This window comes from Lygodium microphyllum, chromosome 27 (assembly GCF_053477565.2).
Source record: "Lygodium microphyllum isolate KBCC chromosome 27, Lygodium_microphyllum_v1.1.10, whole genome shotgun sequence".
In the NCBI taxonomy this organism is placed as follows: domain Eukaryota; kingdom Viridiplantae; phylum Streptophyta; class Polypodiopsida; order Schizaeales; family Lygodiaceae; genus Lygodium; species Lygodium microphyllum.
In genome coordinates this window covers 30,672,678-30,692,147 of record NC_141161.1, presented here as the reverse complement: position 1 = coordinate 30,692,147, position 19,470 = coordinate 30,672,678, and the positions used below count along the sequence as shown (strand labels likewise).

Here is a 19,470-nt window from a genome sequence, read left to right as displayed (position 1 = left end):
TTGACATAAGTTGGATCCTCCAGGTTTGAAGGTTATTTTTCTTGGTTATTCAGATCATTCCAAAGGTTACAAATTTTATGATCCTTCTACTCAAAAGGTTATCATTAGTCATGATGCTATATTTGATGAGAAGACTATGGGTGGCACATGGTCGTCAGATATTTCAGATGATACACAGTCTTTGCTTAGTGCATTTTCTTACTTGCTTTGTGAGTCTACTAATTCTGATGATCATAAACCTCCTTTACCTCCAAAGAAGATTGATGAAAATTTGGAAATCTATGTCGATCTTCCTATTGAGATAGAGCATGGATTCTATTCTATTGAATATGATGTCTTTGATGATGCTATGTCTGTCCAAGAGGATCCAATATCATATATGGACGCTATCAATTTGTCTCAAAGGGATCAATGGCAAGAAGCTATGCAAGTTGAGTATGATTCTTTAATCTCCCAAGGTACATGGATTCTTACTGAACTCCCCCCAAATCTTGTTCCTATAAAATGTAAATGGGTTTATAAAACCAAGACCAAAACTGATGGCTCGTTTGATAAGTTCAAAGCACGACTTGTTGCAAAAGGTTACTTGCAAATTGCAGGAGTAGATTATCAAGAAACATTTTCTCCCGTTGTGCACTCCACAACTGTTCGTATGACTTTGGCTTTTGCAACACTATTTGATCTAGAAATTCACCAAATGGATGTTAAAACGACTTTTCTCAATGGAGATATTGAAGAAGAAATCTATATGGAGCAACCTAAAGGTTTTATGATTGCAGGAAAGGAGCATCTTGTATGCCAGCTTCATCGTGCATTATATGGATTGAAGCAAGCCTCTCATGCTTGGTATATTAAGATTGATCAGTTCCTCACATCTAAAGGTTTTGTTGCATGTTTTGCTGACCCAAATATTTACATCAAAAGGGAGGAAAAATGTTTTATTATTCTTGCTCTATATGTTGATGATACTATTCTTGTGTCAAATAATATTGCTTTCTTGGATGCTATGAAGAAGCTTTTATCGACTGTATTTGAAATGGTGGATCTTGGTGAGATACATTCTTGTTTGGGTATTCAAGTTCAACGACATCGACAACCAGGCATTCTTCTTCTTCGCCAAACAAAGTTAATTAATAATATTGTTAAGAAGTTTGGGTTGACAAATGTACACTCTGCCAACACTCCCATTCTTTCGAGCTCTACCAAGGGTACATCTACAACATGCAATGAAGAATCAGCCATTCATCAACCTTTTGCTAATCTTGTTGGTTGTCTTCAATTTATTGGTTTAAACACAAAACTTGATATTTTATTTGTAGGTAACTTTTTGGGACAATATCTTTCTTCCCCTTCCACTATCCATTGGAGTGCTGCAAAATGTATTCTTAAGTACCTCAAGGGTACTAAGGAATTTGGTCTTATTTATCGTCGTCGAGAGGATTCTTCTTTATCTTCTTCAACTTCTCTTGACCTTATTGGATATACAGATGCTGATTGGGCAAGTTCACACTTATCCATGCGATCTACAAGTGGGAATTGTTTCTTTGTAAATGGATGTTTGGTTTCTTGGTCCAGCAAGAAACAACGATGTGTTGCGGTTTCTACAACTGAGGCCGAATATGTTGCTGCATCATTAGTAGCTCACGAGCTAGTTTGGCTTCGACAACTACTTGTAGATTTGGGACATCCTTCATCATCTAGTACACCTCTTCGATGCGATAACCAAATTGCTATTAGTCTAACCAAAGACTATATACAACATAGTAAATCAAAGCATATTGCTATTCATTATCATTATGTTCGACATAAAGTCAAGAAAGATTCCATTATGGTGGAGCATTGTCCCAGTGATCAAATGGTTTGCAGACATCTTCACAAAAGCTCTTAGTGAAGCTCGCTTTAGTTCATTAAGACATGCACTTGGTATTGTTCCAAGTTCTTGTCTCACTGATTGAGGCATGTATCATTGTATTCAAGAAAACTTTATAGTAAATCATTTTTGTATCGTAGGTATGTGTAGGGGCTCGGGTTTTTCCCTTGTTCTCCCCAAGGGTTTTTTCACTCGCAGCCAAAGACCTTTGTTTGAGTGGGGATGTTACAACTATATATATCATCTCTCACTTGACTTGGGTCTCACCTATATATACTAACTCTCTAGCAATATGAATCATTCTTTGGGAGCATGTCTTGTGTATCTCTCTCGTACTCTCTCTCTCTCAACATCATCTAGCTCCAGTTTGATAATGGCCTGAGCCTTATCATCGTTCTTTTGCCAAGTGACAGCAAGATCCGCATCACGAGGCTTCTTTTCTTTTCCAGTGGTAATGGCCTAGAGGTTTGATGCAGGTTTGCCAGGTATGAAACTCGACTCCTTTGAAATGGGCAATTCGAGAATCTTTGCCCATATTTGACTTGAGAGACCAGCAGCAAATCAACTTCAAATGACTAAGAATAACCAACAATGAGTTGATCTTTGTATATGTCAAAGACACAAGCAATGGCAATAAAGTATTAAAAGATACTAGTTTGAAATTTGATGTTTGTTGCTTGAGTTTGACTTGATGATCTTCAAAAACTCTTCATAGCTTTCCCTCCTTGCTGATTTGATGGTTGAATACTTGCTGAAAACTTCAGATTAGAGTGGCATTGGCTTGATTTAAGTGGTAGGAGAGAGAAAATGAAGGAAACATGAGCTTGAAGGTAAGTGGCTATGGCTGTCCTGTCAAAACAGGGACCAGCGAGACTGGTAAATGAGCTCCCACGCGCTCCACAGGTTGAATCTGCTCAAACCCTTTGAGATGGAGGACCCTCACAAATGGGTCTAAGTCCCCCTAAGAGGGTTTGTATTCATTTTTCCCAAGTTGAGAGATCTAAGCCTTCAAAGTGGTCGCTGTCAAAACTACACCCAGATTTGGAAAAATGCAAATGTCGGGCATGGTATGCATCAATCTCCTTGATTTTTGTGCCAAGAAGTTGCACATTGACCTGAAGAACAACTCTCAAGAAGAAATCTTGAAGAGATATGGCCTGGTTGATGAGATATGGTTTCTCCAATAGAGTTAGGTGTTGTCCACAGACACATCTATGGCAGCAACTTTGAAAAGAGGCAATGCTAAAGCTATGTTGCCCAATCTCAATGATTAAGGTGCCAAGGTGGAGCTTTGGAAGTAGAGAAACACTTCTCCAGAAGGAAGTTCAGAGAGATTTGGCTTGTGGAGAGAGATATGAAAGCTTCAAGCTGACACGATACTGCTGTCTATGGCTACCATGGAAGCTTCATTGAAGGTAGGAATGCAAATGAAGTTGGAGATAGGGTCCAGTACTTAAACTGAGCTGAGCAAAGATGGAAAGGAGTTGAGAGGAGTGAAAGGAGAGTTGGGCTATGCTCAACTGGGCTCTGATACCATGTGAAATATGCGGGATCTAGAGCATGGCAAATGCGGAAGCTATGGAGGTTGAAAGAGGAAAAAGAAACTCATGAAGATATTGACCCTAACTAGGACAAATTGTTACACAAGTGAATTAGGTTCCAAGATTGAGACTTGGACTCATAAACACAATCTTGTGTATTGACAGTGACATGACACTTTACAGGAAAGAAAAGAGTACTATCATTGCATTAGAAAGAGAGTGCAAGTACAATGCTTTATAGGAATTGAGTGGTGGTACTTTCTCCTACTGTGCATATGGGATTCTGGCCCTGAGCCCTCATTGCTTCTCACAAAGGGACTAAAGTAGGTGTGATTGCAAATATCTCAACATTATTCACATGGGAAGTTTATCATTTTATTACTATTGATACAAGCCCAATTGGAATTGGATGGCAATTCGGAAAGATGCAATTCGATTTGATACTAAAGTAATAATCGAAAGATGGAGAAGGTATTCATAGGTAATAAGAGAATTATGGGGAATTGTGTCAACCCTTAACTGTGATAAGGAGTATTTTATGGGTGTTCATGTAGTCATTCAGACTAATTGTTTGCTAGTATTGGGTATGATTAATAGTTGTGCTACCCAAGACATTGGTATGCTTTGGTGGATTACATACATCAAATCTTTGAACCGTGAATTTCAACATATTGCAAGAAGAGATAACCTGGTGGGAGTAGACATGTTATCTCAGGCATGCTATGAAAATGAAGATGGGTTGATGGATGAGAAAGAAGATGACTTTCTTGTAGCTCAAAATGATGTTTTGATTGGTGAAACTAAATTGGCAGCCATTGTAACTACATGTATAGCTCTCATGAATGCAAGGAAAACATTAAATGTAGTAAATACAGCAACTGGTTTATCAAATACAACTGTTGTAAGAGTGAATTTACCAATGCAATGACTTGCTATAGCACTAAGAGGATCTTGGACAGCAAAGAGAAAACACTTTAGATGTTATGTATCCTGTGTAGAAGTGTTTCTGGAAGACAAATATGCAGGAGAATGGCTAAGATTTGGTCAATACCTCAACACATTAACGAAGAGAGACAAGTGGTCGGGTGAGGGGTTTAGGAAGATCAAGAGAAAAGCCTATGGTTTTTTCTTAAAAGATGGGTACTTGGGGAAACATGCTAAGAAGAAACAATGTATGCCATTGTGAGTTTTGGGTGACATAGCTTCACAAGTAAATGTTATGCAAGAATTTCATGAAAGCTTATGGGCTTGCCATAGAGGTGTTTGGGATACTTTTGCAAAGCTCAAAGAAAGATATTGGTGGTAGGGCATGTATAAGGATGTTTCTCACTTTTTGGAAGCATGTACGATATGTCAAATGTATTTATCTATGAGATATTGGAATGAATTGCAACCCACATACCCCTTGTATCTTCATTTTTAGTGGGTGGTGGATTTAGTGACAATGCCTCTAGATCTTTCTCAAATGAGATATCTTGTACTTGACCATGAAGACTTGACCAATCAAGTGGAAGGGAGAGCTCTACGTAGTAAGACAACAAATGCGGTGTGTACTTTTCTCTTATAAGAGATCTTTTGTCAGTATGGCTACGTGGAAAAAAGTACAATAGATAGGGGTAAACTGGATGCAAATGAAGCCCATGATTTCTTTGCAGGGATGGAGATAAAGCTTGCTTTAACTTCAGCTTATAACCCTAAAGGAAATGGCAAAAGTGAAAGAGGTTATCCACCTGTTGTGAAGGCATTGGTCAAAGCATATGGAGAGAAGGTAAAAGAGTAGCCATGATTGCTCCCTTATACTTTGTGGGCTGACAAAACAACTCATAGTGGAATTACATGATATATGCTTGCTAAATTGATGTATGGTAAAAAACCTATCATGTCGATAGAAGAGATGACAATCACATGGAGTGTGCTACATTGGGAAGAGGAGTTGAATCGAGAGGAGTTGTTGGACTTACGTTGTCGTACTGCTGCGCATCTGAGGTATGGAATCCACCAAAAAGATGTATGTGTGTGTGCGTGCGAGGCATACGTCCACTATCCGTCCGTAGCTACAGATACATAGTCGAAAGAAGAGATCATTGTGAGAAACTATAACCATACAAAGGTGGTTACATTGAATAGGCCGCACCAATTAAATGCACTTTCTTCTTGGATGGTAGGCCACCTGGAGGAGCTTTAGAAGTGATGGGAGAATGATGATGATGTGTCTTTGATCATAATAAAGGGGTCTGGAAGAGCTTTCTGTGCAGGTGGTGATGTTGCAAGGACTTACCATGTTGGCATTGAAGGGCAGTACAAGGGAAAGAGTTCTTCCACACTGAATACAATCTTAATTACATGTTAGGCACAAAACCTCATGTAGCTATACTTGATGGGATAGTCATGAGTGGAGGGGCAGGTATATCTATACATGGGCCTCTTCGGATTGCAACTAAAAAGACTGTCTTTTCTATGCCAGAGACTGCACTTGGGCTGCACCCAGACGTTGGAGCCTCATACTTTCTTTCACGCTTACCTGGTTATTTAGGAGAGTATGCAGGTTTGACTGGTGCTCGCTTGGATGGTGCAACATACCTTAGAGAACCTAAAGAAAGGCATCACCTTTGAGCCTCAAAATAACCTTACGCTCGATTCGGAATGGTAAAAAAAAAAGCCCGAGTGTCTCAGGCAAGGCTACAGACTGACAGTGCGATGTGGGAATCAAAAACTCTCTAGTGATTTTTATGAGGGTGTAAGGGCCATATTAATGGACAAGGATCAGAAAGCAAAAGGGGGGAAGAAAAAAAAAGCAGAAAACGGAAAAAATAGGAAAAGAGGACCCGTAACGAAGGAGGAAGGGGGAGGCTGCGGCGAGCTTGGCAAGACAATCCAGAGAAAGTGCGACGACACGCAAAAGGTGAAGGAGAGGATGGAGCCATGATGAAGTTGACGAAGTGGCAGCTCTTCAGAAAGACGGAATGGAAGATAAAGCTTAAGACCACGAGCAAAGGACGTTGACAAGGCTGCAAGGAGTGGAAGACAAAGATGGAGCAAATGGACATGAAGAAGAAGAAGATGATCAAAGACAAGAAGGTTGAGAAGCAGTTGAAAATTCAGACGAAAGAAGCGAATTCAATTCGAGGAGCTCGACAAGGAGTATTTTGGTTCTGACGGGAGGCAGAGAGCCAAAGGCGACAATTGAAGGACGAGAGACAACGAGACGACGTAGCAGTAGAAGAACAAGGAGACTGGTGGAATTACTGAGACGACGGGCAATAGCAAATGACGAAGGGCGAGCTCTACAACATGGAGACAATTATAGAACAACATCGAAGAAGTTCAAGGTGACGAAACCGTCAACATGCCACAGAGAGCCAAAGGGAACGCCGACCTGCAAGACGACAAAGGAGAAGTTGAAGACGATGAAGATGAGACTGACACAGAGGGTAAATATGAGATCAAAGGCGGATGAAGATGCTCGAGAGATGAAGCTTCAAGGATAAGAAGGAGAAGAGCTCAGGCGATTTCCGTTATTCTAGCCTCCTGCTCAGCTTCTGTGTCCCTCCTTCGGCCAACTGCAATATTACCGAGATTCAAGGGTAGAGCGGCATAATTGCTTCATAGCTAACGAACGTGTTTTGAAAGTCGAGGCTGCAGTAATAGGATGAGACAACAAGGAGTGAAAGAACCTGAAGTCGACAAGCATGGCAAAGCTCTAGTGCGCTTCTGTTCTCGCTGCCAGCCTGCTTTGTGCGGTGTAGAATTTGAGAGCGTTCAGTTTTGATCAGAATCTCGTCATCTGTGTTTCAAACAATTCCTTCTCTTCTCTTTTTGGGTGATTCATGATGATGATGATGATGATCCACGCTTTGGCGTCTGCGTCTACAAAGAAGCTTCCTTAAAGGCTCGCACGGAAGAACGGGTGCAGCAGTTATACTCGTTATCTTTCTCTCTCTCATACCTCCGTTCTTCCCACCTTTGCCTTCACTTTTAGCCCCTTGCATGCCCGGCCTTTCCTCTAATTATCTGAGTGATGGTGGCTCCGATTTTGTGCAACATGAACTCCTCCCCGCAACTCGCACGTCGAAGGGTGATAATACTCTGAATATCATCTTCGAAGGGTGATAATAATCTTAATATCATATCGTATCAATTAGCTTAACCATTCAGAAGATACCAACTATGGGAGCTGTCTACAATCCAATACTTGATGAACTTTTACCGGTGAAAAAGGAGGAGCATTTGTAAAAGGAAGTCTTATTTTAGATTCTTTGCAGAAGAAGATTGGCAAATCACTCCCAGCTTCCGAGGTGGGGACCAAGTGCGTTATTGAAACAGTTAAAGCTACCACAAGGAGATTATCTCAAGCTGTGAGGAATAGTCTATTTACCACATTCAAGAGACCAAAAGGCTTGAACAAGTTGATTATAGGGCCATTATCCAAAATTGAGGTAACCTTCTTTCAAATTGAATTATGATCGTGCTTGATTGATCTTCTATCCTGAAATTAGTCAAGATCCTCTGTGGTCGCGACTTTGCTTTCGAAAACCCTTCGACATCTTTGGTGAATGCTTTCGAAAACCCTTCGACATCTTTGGTGAACCTGATGTGAAAGCGTCACATTTAAATTTCAGGATGAGAGATACTTTAGCATCCATTTCAGCCTCTTCTACGATTCTTGCTTTGTCCTCTACTTCAGCTTCATCATCGACTTCTGCTTCAAGTACTTCTACGGATGATTTAAAGCAAACTTTGCAGAATATGTCTATGTATATGTAGCTTCAAAATCAACAGAAACAATTGTATATGCAGCAGCAGCAGCAGTTGCATCAACAACAATTGTCTCAGTAAAGGCAACTATATTCGAAGCAAGAGAATGCAATCAGCACGACTAAGGCGATTGAAGCAGTTGAGAATGAAAAGAAGCTATTTAATGGCCATAATGTATCAACTTATTTGAAGACGTATGAGATCAAGATGGGATTTTTTGGAATACCAACAGGGCTTATGAGTAAATATTTTATTCACCTTGTCACACCCGCCTTGAGGGTAAAAGTGACAGATCTTTTCCTTCAAAATTCGCATTGGCAAGATTTTAAGAAGGCCCTGAAAGAGGAGTATTTTCTTGAGGAACTTGGGATGGCTACACGGCGGTCATTCCGAGAGTGGGTCTACATGCCAAACAAAGGTCTAGCTGCTTCAGAATTGATACAAGAATTCGAAGAGAAGTATAGTCAGCTTGATGCCATTGAACAAAGAGCATTGGATGTTGAGAAAGTTGAGCTTTTCTTGCAAGCTGTAGATCTTGCTCTTCAGGAAGAATTAGGAGAGCTTCTTGAGGATCGCACGAAGCCTATGGGTCTTAAAACAGATTGGCAAGATGCCCAAGATGCGGTCTCGACTTTGACCAAGAGGAGGATATGGAAGACCCGCCTATAGAATGGATCCATGACACCGACACCGTCTTCTGCTCCTATGTCTACTTCTACCCCTGTTATTTCTTCTCTTCCTCATCCAGTTACTTGGCCTATACCAGTGCCTACTGTTTTTACTCCTCCTGTTCCAAGACCGATGCCGACTCCTTCTGCTCCAGAACCATCCGCTCCGTCGGTTCCTTCCTCTTTTGATGACATAATCAAAGGCATAACGGATTTGACACTGGAGTCAGTGAAAGCAGAATTGGTGGAAAAATTGAAAGAGCAGTTTTCTTTGACTGCGCCTACTATTTCTTCTAGTGCTCCTACTGCACCTAGGAGTGCTCCTAGTGCACCTAGGACTGATCGAAGATGTATTTGGTGTGATAGTACGGACCATCGGTATTGCAGGGATTGTGAATATTTTCAAGATGTAAGGAGGAAGAATTTGGTATTTTGGGGACAAGATGGCCAAATCTGGTTGACTGAAATAGGAGCTCCGCTTGCTACCAATTTTGGGAAAGGCAGAATGAAGAAATTAGTAGATGATATGGCTGCCCGTACTTCTTATGTGGCAGCTAGAGGAGATGCCTCTACATATAGAGTCTAGATTGAGAAAGGATCAGAGAATCAGTCAGTATTATGGACCTATGCTATGGAGACGGCAAACAAAGGGAAAATTCAACAGACTGTTTTGACTAGTGCAGGTTCTAGCATTAGATCTGAGACAGGTTGGGATTCGCCTATTGACAGGTATACTATTTATGCCTACTTGGCTAAGTCTCAGGGAGTAGATGTACTTATTGAGGAGAAGCGTAAGAGGAATGAAGAGAATCCAAATGCAGCTAAAAAGACTAGAGGGGGTGAGTTTGTTACTCTACCTACTACAGGGCCATCTTTGGGACCAGGGCGAGAATGACAGATGAAAGATGCTCAAAAGAAAGAAAAGAGGCAAGAGCCTAGAGAGGGAAAGCAGCCAGGGTTTAGATTGATATCTGATATTGAGACATCTACGGATATGAAGAAGATCTTTAATGACAAAATACTTGGCAGTGAGGTGACTTTTACTATTTCTGAGGTTTTGGGCATCTCGAAAAGAGAGTTTCAAGATCAATTCCAAGAAGTCCTGAAGAGAAAAAGACATGCATTGCCTACTACTCATACACAGGAGTTTTGATTGGGGATTTGGATGAGGTTATGGTTGAGAATGCTTTTGTTTTTCCGCAGACAGAGAAGAGAGTTCAGCCTATGCATTATGCTGAAACTGATGAGCCTATCTTGATACCGTGTAGTCATTTTTCGCGGAGTCATTGGGCTAGGGCAACTACAAAAACAATTTTAAAAATTGGAGAGAAACAGGTGCCTTATGTTGCTTTGGTGGATCATGGTTCAGAGATTAATCTCATAGTTCATGGAGTTTATGAAAGTAATAGATTGCCTATGGATGCTGAGCATGGGTGGCGTATAAGAGCTGCCAATAACACTGCAGGTAATTTGTATGCTGCATGTCCTAGTGTCAGGATTTCTATTGGAGATGTAGAGGAGGATTTCCATTTCTTTGTGCAGGATTCATGCTCTTACTCCATAATCCTTGGACAGACATTCATCACAGAGATGCGCATGGAGACGAAAGTAATGGATGATGGATCTGCTTATGCACAGATTCGTAGTAAAGATGGTATGAGAGCAGTCCAGTTTATGACTGTGTGTGTAAACCATGGAAGAAACAGAGATACTCTTTGAGATGCACCTTTGCCCACTATGAGGGATTCAGGTTTTCATTAGGTACCACTGTCCCGCGAGATGGTGGTGGTACAGAGTAGAGGAGATTGGAGTTCTCACCTCCTAGTAGCAGTGTTTTCTCCTTCAATTTTGTTGGAATTTTAGCAAACAGTTCGATGAGTTATCAGAAGATTTCTAAGTTGCCTAGAGCTGCCAGGCAGTACATATGCAAGAAGGAGAAAGATTTGAAAAATGCAGGTGTTTTAGAGGATGATGAGCATATAGATGGGATGTATGATAGTATGATTTGTGCATATACGATGATAGAGATGGAAAATATGCTGAAAACTAATATGCAGAGTTGTCATGGTAATGTATCAGTGCAGTCCCTGGACATGTTTCATGAAATTTCAGATTTTGTGTCACAGATAGAGTCAAAGGCTGAGGTGACTCAGCAAAAAGTGTTGAGTGCGGAAGAAATTCAGCAAACAGAGTTTCCGACTGATTATGATCAGCCTATAGAGACACAAAGGGCTGAAAATTTTCAGCCAACAGAGTTTATTGCTGAAATATTTCAGCATCCAGAGTTTAGGGCTATTCCTATGCAGTCCATAGAGCAGAGGGCTGAGGATATCCACCAGAGTGCAGAATTGTTGATTTACAGTAAGATTTGAGTAATGCAGAGGATCATAATGAAGCCAGGGTTGACACGAAATACAAGACTATGGATAAGAAGGTGAAGCCAGTAGTTGTACCGCTTCCACCTGACAGTGATCAACAAATAGAGAGGGTTGCCAAGCATCCAATTTTGAGGAATCTAGAGCATATAGGCCATAAATTTTCAGCAGAGACTCTTGCTGAATTGAAAATTGGAAATGGTGATTTCTTGCTACCCTCAGAGAAGAAATGCTTTCAGGATATGCTTGAGCGACATGGAAGGGGGTTTTCTTTTTTCTCACATGAGATTGGATGTGTGAATCCAGATATTGTTGCCCCTATGGTGATCTTTACTATTCCTCATATTCCATGGAACCTTTGACCTATTCCAGTGCCTAAGGCACACTTGCCAAAGCTAATTGACTTGTTGAATGAGAAAATCAGGATGAGAATCCTAGAACCTTCATTTGCACTATACTCAAATAGGTGGTTTACAGTTCCAAAGAAGAATGGTACTCTCTAGATTTATACAGGACATGCAGCCAGTGAACAGAGTTACTATCAACAATGTTGGTATAGGTCAAGTTGTGGATGAGTTTGTAGAAGCATTTGCTGGACGTGCCATCTATTCTTTAGGTGATTTGTATTCGGGATATGATCAGTTTCAGCTGGCTTTGGAAAGCATGGACATAACCACTATGAGAACTCCTATTGAGCTTGTCAGGATGTGTACCTTGCCTCAAGGTGCCACTAATTCTGTTGCGCATATGATGAGTGACATGCATAAGGTTCTTCGTGAGTACATACCTCAGCTTACCATGCCTTTCTTGGATGATGTGCCCATTAAGGGGTGTGCAGAAGAAGAGAAGGATGAGAGTCTAAATGAGTAGGGATGCAGATACTTTGTGGCTGATCATATTTCAACTTGTGAAAAGATTTTGGCCAGGTTAGAAGAAGTGAACTTGATACTATCAGGGCAAAAATCTATTTTTGGAGTAAATGAGGTTGTCATTGTTGGACATATGTGTGGGTATTATGGCAGGAAACCTTCACTTGAGAAGGTGGATGCTATAGGCAAGATTACGGAGTATTGTTCTACCACTTCAGAGGTACAGAGATTCTTTGGAGCCTGTGTGTTTTATATGATTTGGATACCCCATTTTGCACACATAGCAGATTGTTTATATCAGCTGCTTCGAAAGGGGCAAAAATTTTATTGGGATGAGAGCCACACTAGAGCCATGCGGAGATTGAAGAAGTTATTGCATATACTTCGGAAGATGGTGAAAAGAGGGTTTGGGCAGACATGTCTTTGACAGTGCAACATATGAGCTGACAGAATTGGATGGGACAATGCTTAGAGTGCCTACTGCAGGAAACAGAATCAAGATTTTCAAGAAAAGAGATGATGAGGATTATGCATTGGAAGAATTTGCAAGAGAAGAGAAACGAGAAGATACTCCAGTAGAAGAGACAGATGATATGACAGATAATCTTGCTGATATACCGGAAATACACAATGAAGAGATTGATCTGTTCGTAGATCTTGATGACAATGATCATGAGTAGTTGGCCCATCTGGAGGATGCGTAGGATCAGAGGGAATGGATGTCATACTGCTGCGCATCCGAGGTGTGGAATCCACCAAAAATATGTGTGTGTGTGTGCGTGCAAGGCATGCGTCCACTGTCTATCCGTAGCTATAGATACACAGTCGAAAGAAGAGATCATTGTGAGAAATTATGACTATACAAAGGTGGTTACATTGAATAGGCCACGCCAATTAAATGCACTTTCTTCTTGGATGGTAGGCTGCTTGGAGAAGCTTTACAAGAGATGGGAGAATGATGATGATGTGTCTTTGATCATAATAAAGGGGTCTGGAAGAGCTTTTTGTGCAGGTGGTGATGTTGCAAGGACTTACCATGTTGGCATTGAAGGGCAGTACAAGTTAGCGAAAGAGTTCTTCCACACTGAATACAATCTTAATTACATGCTAGGAACATACACAAAACCTCATGTGGCTATACTTGATGGGATAGTCATGGGTGGAGAGGCAGGTATATCTATACATGGGCTGTTGAGATATCAAGCTCCACTCGTCATATGCCAGGGTGACCGTTGTGTATTTATGTCACCGACTTATTAGCTGCAGATGAGGTTGGTACACCGCCCATGAATAATAGCTAGATGACAGCAATCCTTATCTACTCTACTTCGTGGCTCAGTTAATATGCCACCTTAGTTAGTCGAGTTTGGTTTGAGACTCATATATAGGGTTCTTCTATTTATCTGTACGGGTGTTCTTTTTGGCTTACACAACTAAGAAGAGGAAAACTATTTTCAGCCTCCACCTTTGTGTGTATTTCCCCATTCTGTAAGTAAAAAAGCTACAAGTGAGACTCCTTCCTTCTCTCCCACAATCTTGATATGGTATCAGAGCCTGGTTCGTGGTAAGGAGCTCAAGAAAGCAAACCAAGTTCGTGGTGTTCATGCAAGAGGACGAGTGTTGCTTTCATTTTTCGAGTTTGGGAGCAAGTCTCTGCAGGTAGCATAGCCGGAAAGTACAATAGTGCATTGTCTCAGATTGAGACGCCCTTCGCAGTGTAGCAAGAGGGCAGTATATATTGCGGGACTAGGCTTTAGCCCTTGGTTGCTCTGTTTTGGAGGCGGAAGTTTTCTACACGTACTCAGGAAAAGGCCCTGTTTTTTGCTGTGCGACTACTATTCTATAGGTCGGTGAAAAGTTATCGTAGAAATTGCATCGTATACCTGTGCCAGAGACATTGGGAGTTACAGAATCATCCTTGTTGTCTGTTGATGCAAAATCGTCACTAAGAAGTGACTGTATGGTCAAATACCACTTTCGTCAGTTTTGCAGATTTGCCCTTGTGAGGTTGAAGCTGTGTTCTTTGCAGTGACATAATTTTTTGCAGTGTTCTGTAATGGCATCTGATTCTCTTTCACAGATTGTCATTGAAAAGCTTGACAAGAATAACTTTCAAGCATGGAAGTTTAGAATGAAGAATTTCCTTATGGGAAAAGGATATTGGGAATTCGTTGCAAGAAATGAAGAAGAACCAATTCTTCCTAATGTTCCCAATCAACAGCAAATGCAGGTATTTAAAGGATGGCATGAGAGAGCCAGAAAAGTTATGTACTGGCTGTCTATCAGTATTTCAGACTCTATGATTATGCATATTTAGGATGCAAGTACACCAAAGGAGGCATGGGATACTTTGTCAAAAATGTATAACACAAATACGCAAGCCAGGAAAATGCATCTCAAGCAAGAGTTGCACAATGTGCAAAGAGAAAGTATGAGCATCAATGACTACCACATGAAGGTGAAGAAGATTGCAGATGCATTTGCTTCCATTGAGTCGCTAGTGGAAGATTATGATTTAGTTTCTGTGACCTTGAATGGTCTAGAAAAGGATTATGCATAGTTCCAAACATCCATTTCCGTCCATGACAGATTTCCTCATTTTGAGGAGTTGATTACTCTTCTAATTTCTAAGGAGCAGAGAAATGGTGGTGCATCTTCTTTAGGAGGAACTTCAAAAGAAGCTGTCTTCTACTCAAATGCTGGAAGAGGTAGAGACAGAGGTAGAGGAGGCCGATCTGGAGGCCATGGTAAAAATTAGAATATGCAACAAACTCAAGAAAACCAGTCCTATGGAGGACGACGTGGTAACTCTAGAGGCTGGGGGAGCCAAAGAGGTCGTGGTGGATGGCAAAGAGGCCAAAATGCAAACAAAAATGTTGAATGCTACTACTGTGGTAAAATGGGTCATATGGCTAAAGACTGCTATAAAAACCAGAATGACATCAGGAATGGAAAATTGCAACAAGGGAATTATGCATCTTCTAGCAGATAGGGTGATGACAGAAATGAGCATTTGTTTATGGTGCAGCACATGGCCAATTTTGTGACAAGTGAAGAAGAAAGCAACGATGTGTGGTATGTTGACTCAGGTGCATCAAACCACATGACAGGTCATGCAGAATGGATGGAGGATGCAAGGAAAATGGAAAAACCAGGATTTGTGGAGACTGGTGATGATACTGCACATCCTATTATGCAGATTGAAAAAATTCCTTTGTCTATACAGGATGGGAAAAAGAAATACCTGTCGGATGTATTTCATGTCCTAAATATCACCAAGAACCTGGTTTCTGTTGGTCAAATGGTTGAGCAGGGCTTGCAGGTTAGATTTAATCCTCATGGATGCTTTGTTGAGGATATGAAAAATAAAGGTCGCTTGATAGCAAAAGGAAAGAAGAAGGGCAGAATGTTTACGTTAGATGTACAGACATGCCTGAATTGAGTGCAACAATGTTTACACATGGGACTGGTGTAGTTGCAGATATTAATATTTGGCATAAACACATTGGTCATGTTAATGTACAGTGACTTAATCAACGCAAGCCCAAAATATTATTGCAGGATTGCCTAAATTCAAGGTTGGAGAAATGCATAAGATATGTGAAGCGTGTCAATTTGGAAAGCAGGCAAGGAAACCATTTCCTAGACATGTTCAAGAGAGTAAGAAGCCATTCGAATTAATCCACTCTGATGTGTGGACTACTAAAGCTGCATCTATTGGAGGCTCTCATTATTTTGCCACTTTTATTGATGACTATAGCAGAAAAGTTTGGGTGTATTTTATGAAAAAGAAAAGTAAAGTTTTTGGGCATTTCAAAACTCTTAAAGATATGGTTTTAAAAAAAATAGGCCTGCAAATAAAATGCCTAAGGTTAGATGGAGGGGGAGAGTACCTCTCAAATGAGTTTGCATGGTTCTTGTAGGAGCATGGCATAAAGCAACAATATTCATGTAGTCATACCCCACATCAAAATGGAATTGCAGAAAGAAAAAATAGGCATATTGGAGAGGTATCTCGTGCCATGCTCAATGAAAAAGACCTGCCATATTTTTACTCGGCTGAGGCAATTGCTACAGCAGTCTACATAATGAACAGGACTCCCACTGCAACAATACATGGCATGATTCCAGAGGAGAGGTATACTAGTAGGAAACCAGATATTTCTCATTTGAAAATTTTTTGTTGCATTGCCTATGTTCATGTGCTAGATGAGTTGAGATCCAAGTTGGATCCAAAAGCTGAGAAGTGCATCTTTATTGGTTACTCTCTACAGAGTAGAAAGGGTATAGATGCTATAACCCGTCTACTCGTAAGTTTCAAGTGAGCAGAGATGTTGTTTTTTATGAGATGAGTAGCTAGTATAAACCAGTAAATGTGATTGATAATGTAGATGCACAAAATGGTAATGCTGCACAGAATTCACAGCAATAGTCACAAGATATTAGTGGACTTGGAGTGTCCTCTAGCAGTGGTTCACATTCTTCGCCATGGACAGGCAGATTGAGATCAAGAGAATCTCCTCAAAGCAATGCAAATAGTGGTATGCATGTATCACGAAAAGGAAAAGAGAAGGTAGATCAACCCATGTTTGATGTGAATGCAAGTCACTCTTATATGGATGGTGAATCCAGTGGCTCAGAACAAAGCATTGATGATGAGTTGGGTATTCCTTCTATTGTTACACCTAGAGTAAGGAAGACTAGGGATGTTTTGAGAGCACCTGGAAGTGAGCCTACTTTGCGCAGGTCTACCAAAGCTAGGTATCCTGTGGATAGGCTGAAATATAATGGATTTACAGCCATTCACTATGCCTATATAGTCAAAGTGATACAAGACGTGAACCCACTTCTTTTGAGCAAGCCATGGGAAAAGAAAAATGGGAGAGAGCCATGGATAAATAAATGGATGCCTTGGAAGCAAATGCTACATGGGAATTGGTACCTTTGCCTAAAGATAAGAATGCAATTGGTTATAAGTGGGTTTATAAGGTGAAGCACAATGCAGATGGTTCTATGAACAGATACAAGGCAAGATTACTAGTCAAGGGGTATGCACAAACATATGGCATTGATTATGAAGAAACATTCAGTCCGGTTGCAAGGATGGCAACCGTAAGAGCAGTCATTGCTATGGCTGCATCAAAGGGATGGTCTTTACATCAGATGGATGTAAAGAATGCCTTCTTGCATGGTGATTTGCAAGAAGAGGTCTATATGGAGCAGCCACCAAGTTATGTGCATGCTGTTCATCCTGAGTTTATTTGCAGGTTGAAGAAAGCCTTGTATGGCCTAAAGTAAGCACCTAGAGCATGGTCTGACAAGATAGGACAGTATCTTGTCACTATTGGCTTTCAGATTTCCAAGGCAGATTTCTCACTTTATGTGAGAAAAACAGAGAAAGATATTATGTTGCTTGTCATTTATGTTGATGATTTGATTATCACAGGTGATAGTGATGAAGATATCCTTCATGTGAAAATGCTATTGAAGTAGAAGTTTGAGATGAAGGATTTGGGAGAGCTGCATTATTTCTTGGGCATTGAGGTGATTAGATCATCACGTGGGATAAGGCTCTTGCAGAGGCAGTATAGATTGGACATGCTGTCCAAATATGGGATGACAGGTTGTAAGCCTATTTCAATTCCTTTGGAGCAGAATGTGAAGCTGAGCACAGATGCAGGTGAGCTTCTTGAAGACCCTACTATGTACAGATGCATAGTAGGAAGTTTGAATTATATGACTATTACCAGGCTAGATTTGAGCTATGTTGTTGGATTGGTAAGTCAGTTTATGCCGGCTCTAAGGAAACCGCATTTGGATGCAGCTAGATGCATGCTTAGGTATGTGAAGTCCACATTGCAGTATGGACTATTTTATGAGACTGGGGTTCAGATACAGTTGCATGGATACACTGATGCTGATTGGGCTAGTAGTATTTCTGATAGACGATCTACCAGTGGATATGTGTTCTCTTTTGGGAGTGCTACAGTCACTTGGAGCAGCAAAAAACAGCCTACAGTTGCCTTGTCGAGCACAAAGGCTGAGTACAGGGGTGCAACAATGGCTGCATGTGAGGTGTTCTATTTCTCTGTACAGGTGTTCTTTTCGGCTTACACAACTAAGAAGAGGAAAACTGTTTTCAGCCTCCACCTTTGTGTGTATTCCCCCATTGTGTAAGTGAGAAAGCTACAAGTGAGACTCCTTCCTTCTCTCCCACAATCTTGACATGGGCCTCTTTGGATTGCAACTGAAAATACTGTCTTTTCTATGCTAGAGACTGCACTTGGGCTGCACCTAGACATTGGAGCCTCGTATTTTCTTTTGCGCTTACGTGGTTATTTAGGAGAGTATAAAGGTTTGACTGGTGCTTGCTTGGATGGTGCAACATAACCTTAGAGAAGCTAAAAAAAGGCATCACCTTTGAGCCTCGAAATAACCTTACACTCGATTTGGAATGGCCGACAAAAAAAACCCTACGTGAGTGTCTTAGGCAAGACTACATATTGACAGTGCGATGTGGGAATCAAAAACTCTCTAGTGATTTTTATGACGGTGTAAGGGCCATATTAGTGGACAAGGATCAAAAAGCAAAAGGGGGGAAGAAAAAAAAAGCAAAAAACGAAAAAAATAGGAAAAGAGGACCCGAAACGAAGGAGGAAGGGGGAGGCTGCGGCAAGCTTTGGCAAGACAATCCAGAGAAAGTGTGATGACACGCAAAAGGTGAAGGAGAGGATGGAGCCATGATGAAGTCGACGAAGTGGCAACTCTTCAGAAAGACGGAATGGAAGATAAAGCTTAACACGACGAGCAAAGGACATTGACAAGGCTGCAACGAGTGGAAGACAAAGATGGAGCAAATGGACACGAAGAAGAAGATGATCAAAGACAAGAAGGTTGAGAAGCAGTTGAAAATTCAGATTAAAGAAGCAAATTCAATTCGAGGAGCTCGACAAGGAGTATTTTGGCTCTGACGGGAGGCAGAGAGCCAAAGGCGACAATTGAAGGACGAGAGACAACGAGACGACGTAGCAGTAGAAGAACAAGAAGACCGGTGGAATTACTGAGACAACAGTGTCCTCGCGTTAAGGGTTGAAGGTCTACCACTGGGGCTTAGTGCAGAAGAAAAGTATGGGATTCAAGGTACGGAGAAGGGAATAAGAATGGGGTTTCGAGTTTTAGAAAAGACTTAGATAAGGAAGAAGATTTCAAGCTTTCTTTTGTGTATTTAGCATACATGAATGGAATGAATGCTTCTATCTTGAGTACATCAAATGCATTTGGAAACATAAACCATAACATGAAGGATATTCTCAGATTTTTAATCCAAATGCAAATATCAAATGCAAGCGCAAATGGCTTTTATCTCATGTACATAGATGGATTACAACTCCA

The 19,470-nt window shown here is 40.9% G+C and overlaps 2 pseudogenes; both read left to right on the top strand.

Annotated features, from left to right (window-relative positions):
• The first annotated feature begins 4,114 nt into the window (after positions 1-4,114).
• LOC148012178 (putative 3-hydroxyisobutyryl-CoA hydrolase 3 pseudogene) lies at positions 4,115-6,024 on the top strand (annotated as a pseudogene).
• Positions 6,025-6,757: 733 nt separating this feature from the next.
• Positions 6,758-18,468, top strand: LOC148012177 (putative 3-hydroxyisobutyryl-CoA hydrolase 3 pseudogene; annotated as a pseudogene).
• The last annotated feature ends 1,002 nt before the right edge of the window (positions 18,469-19,470 follow it).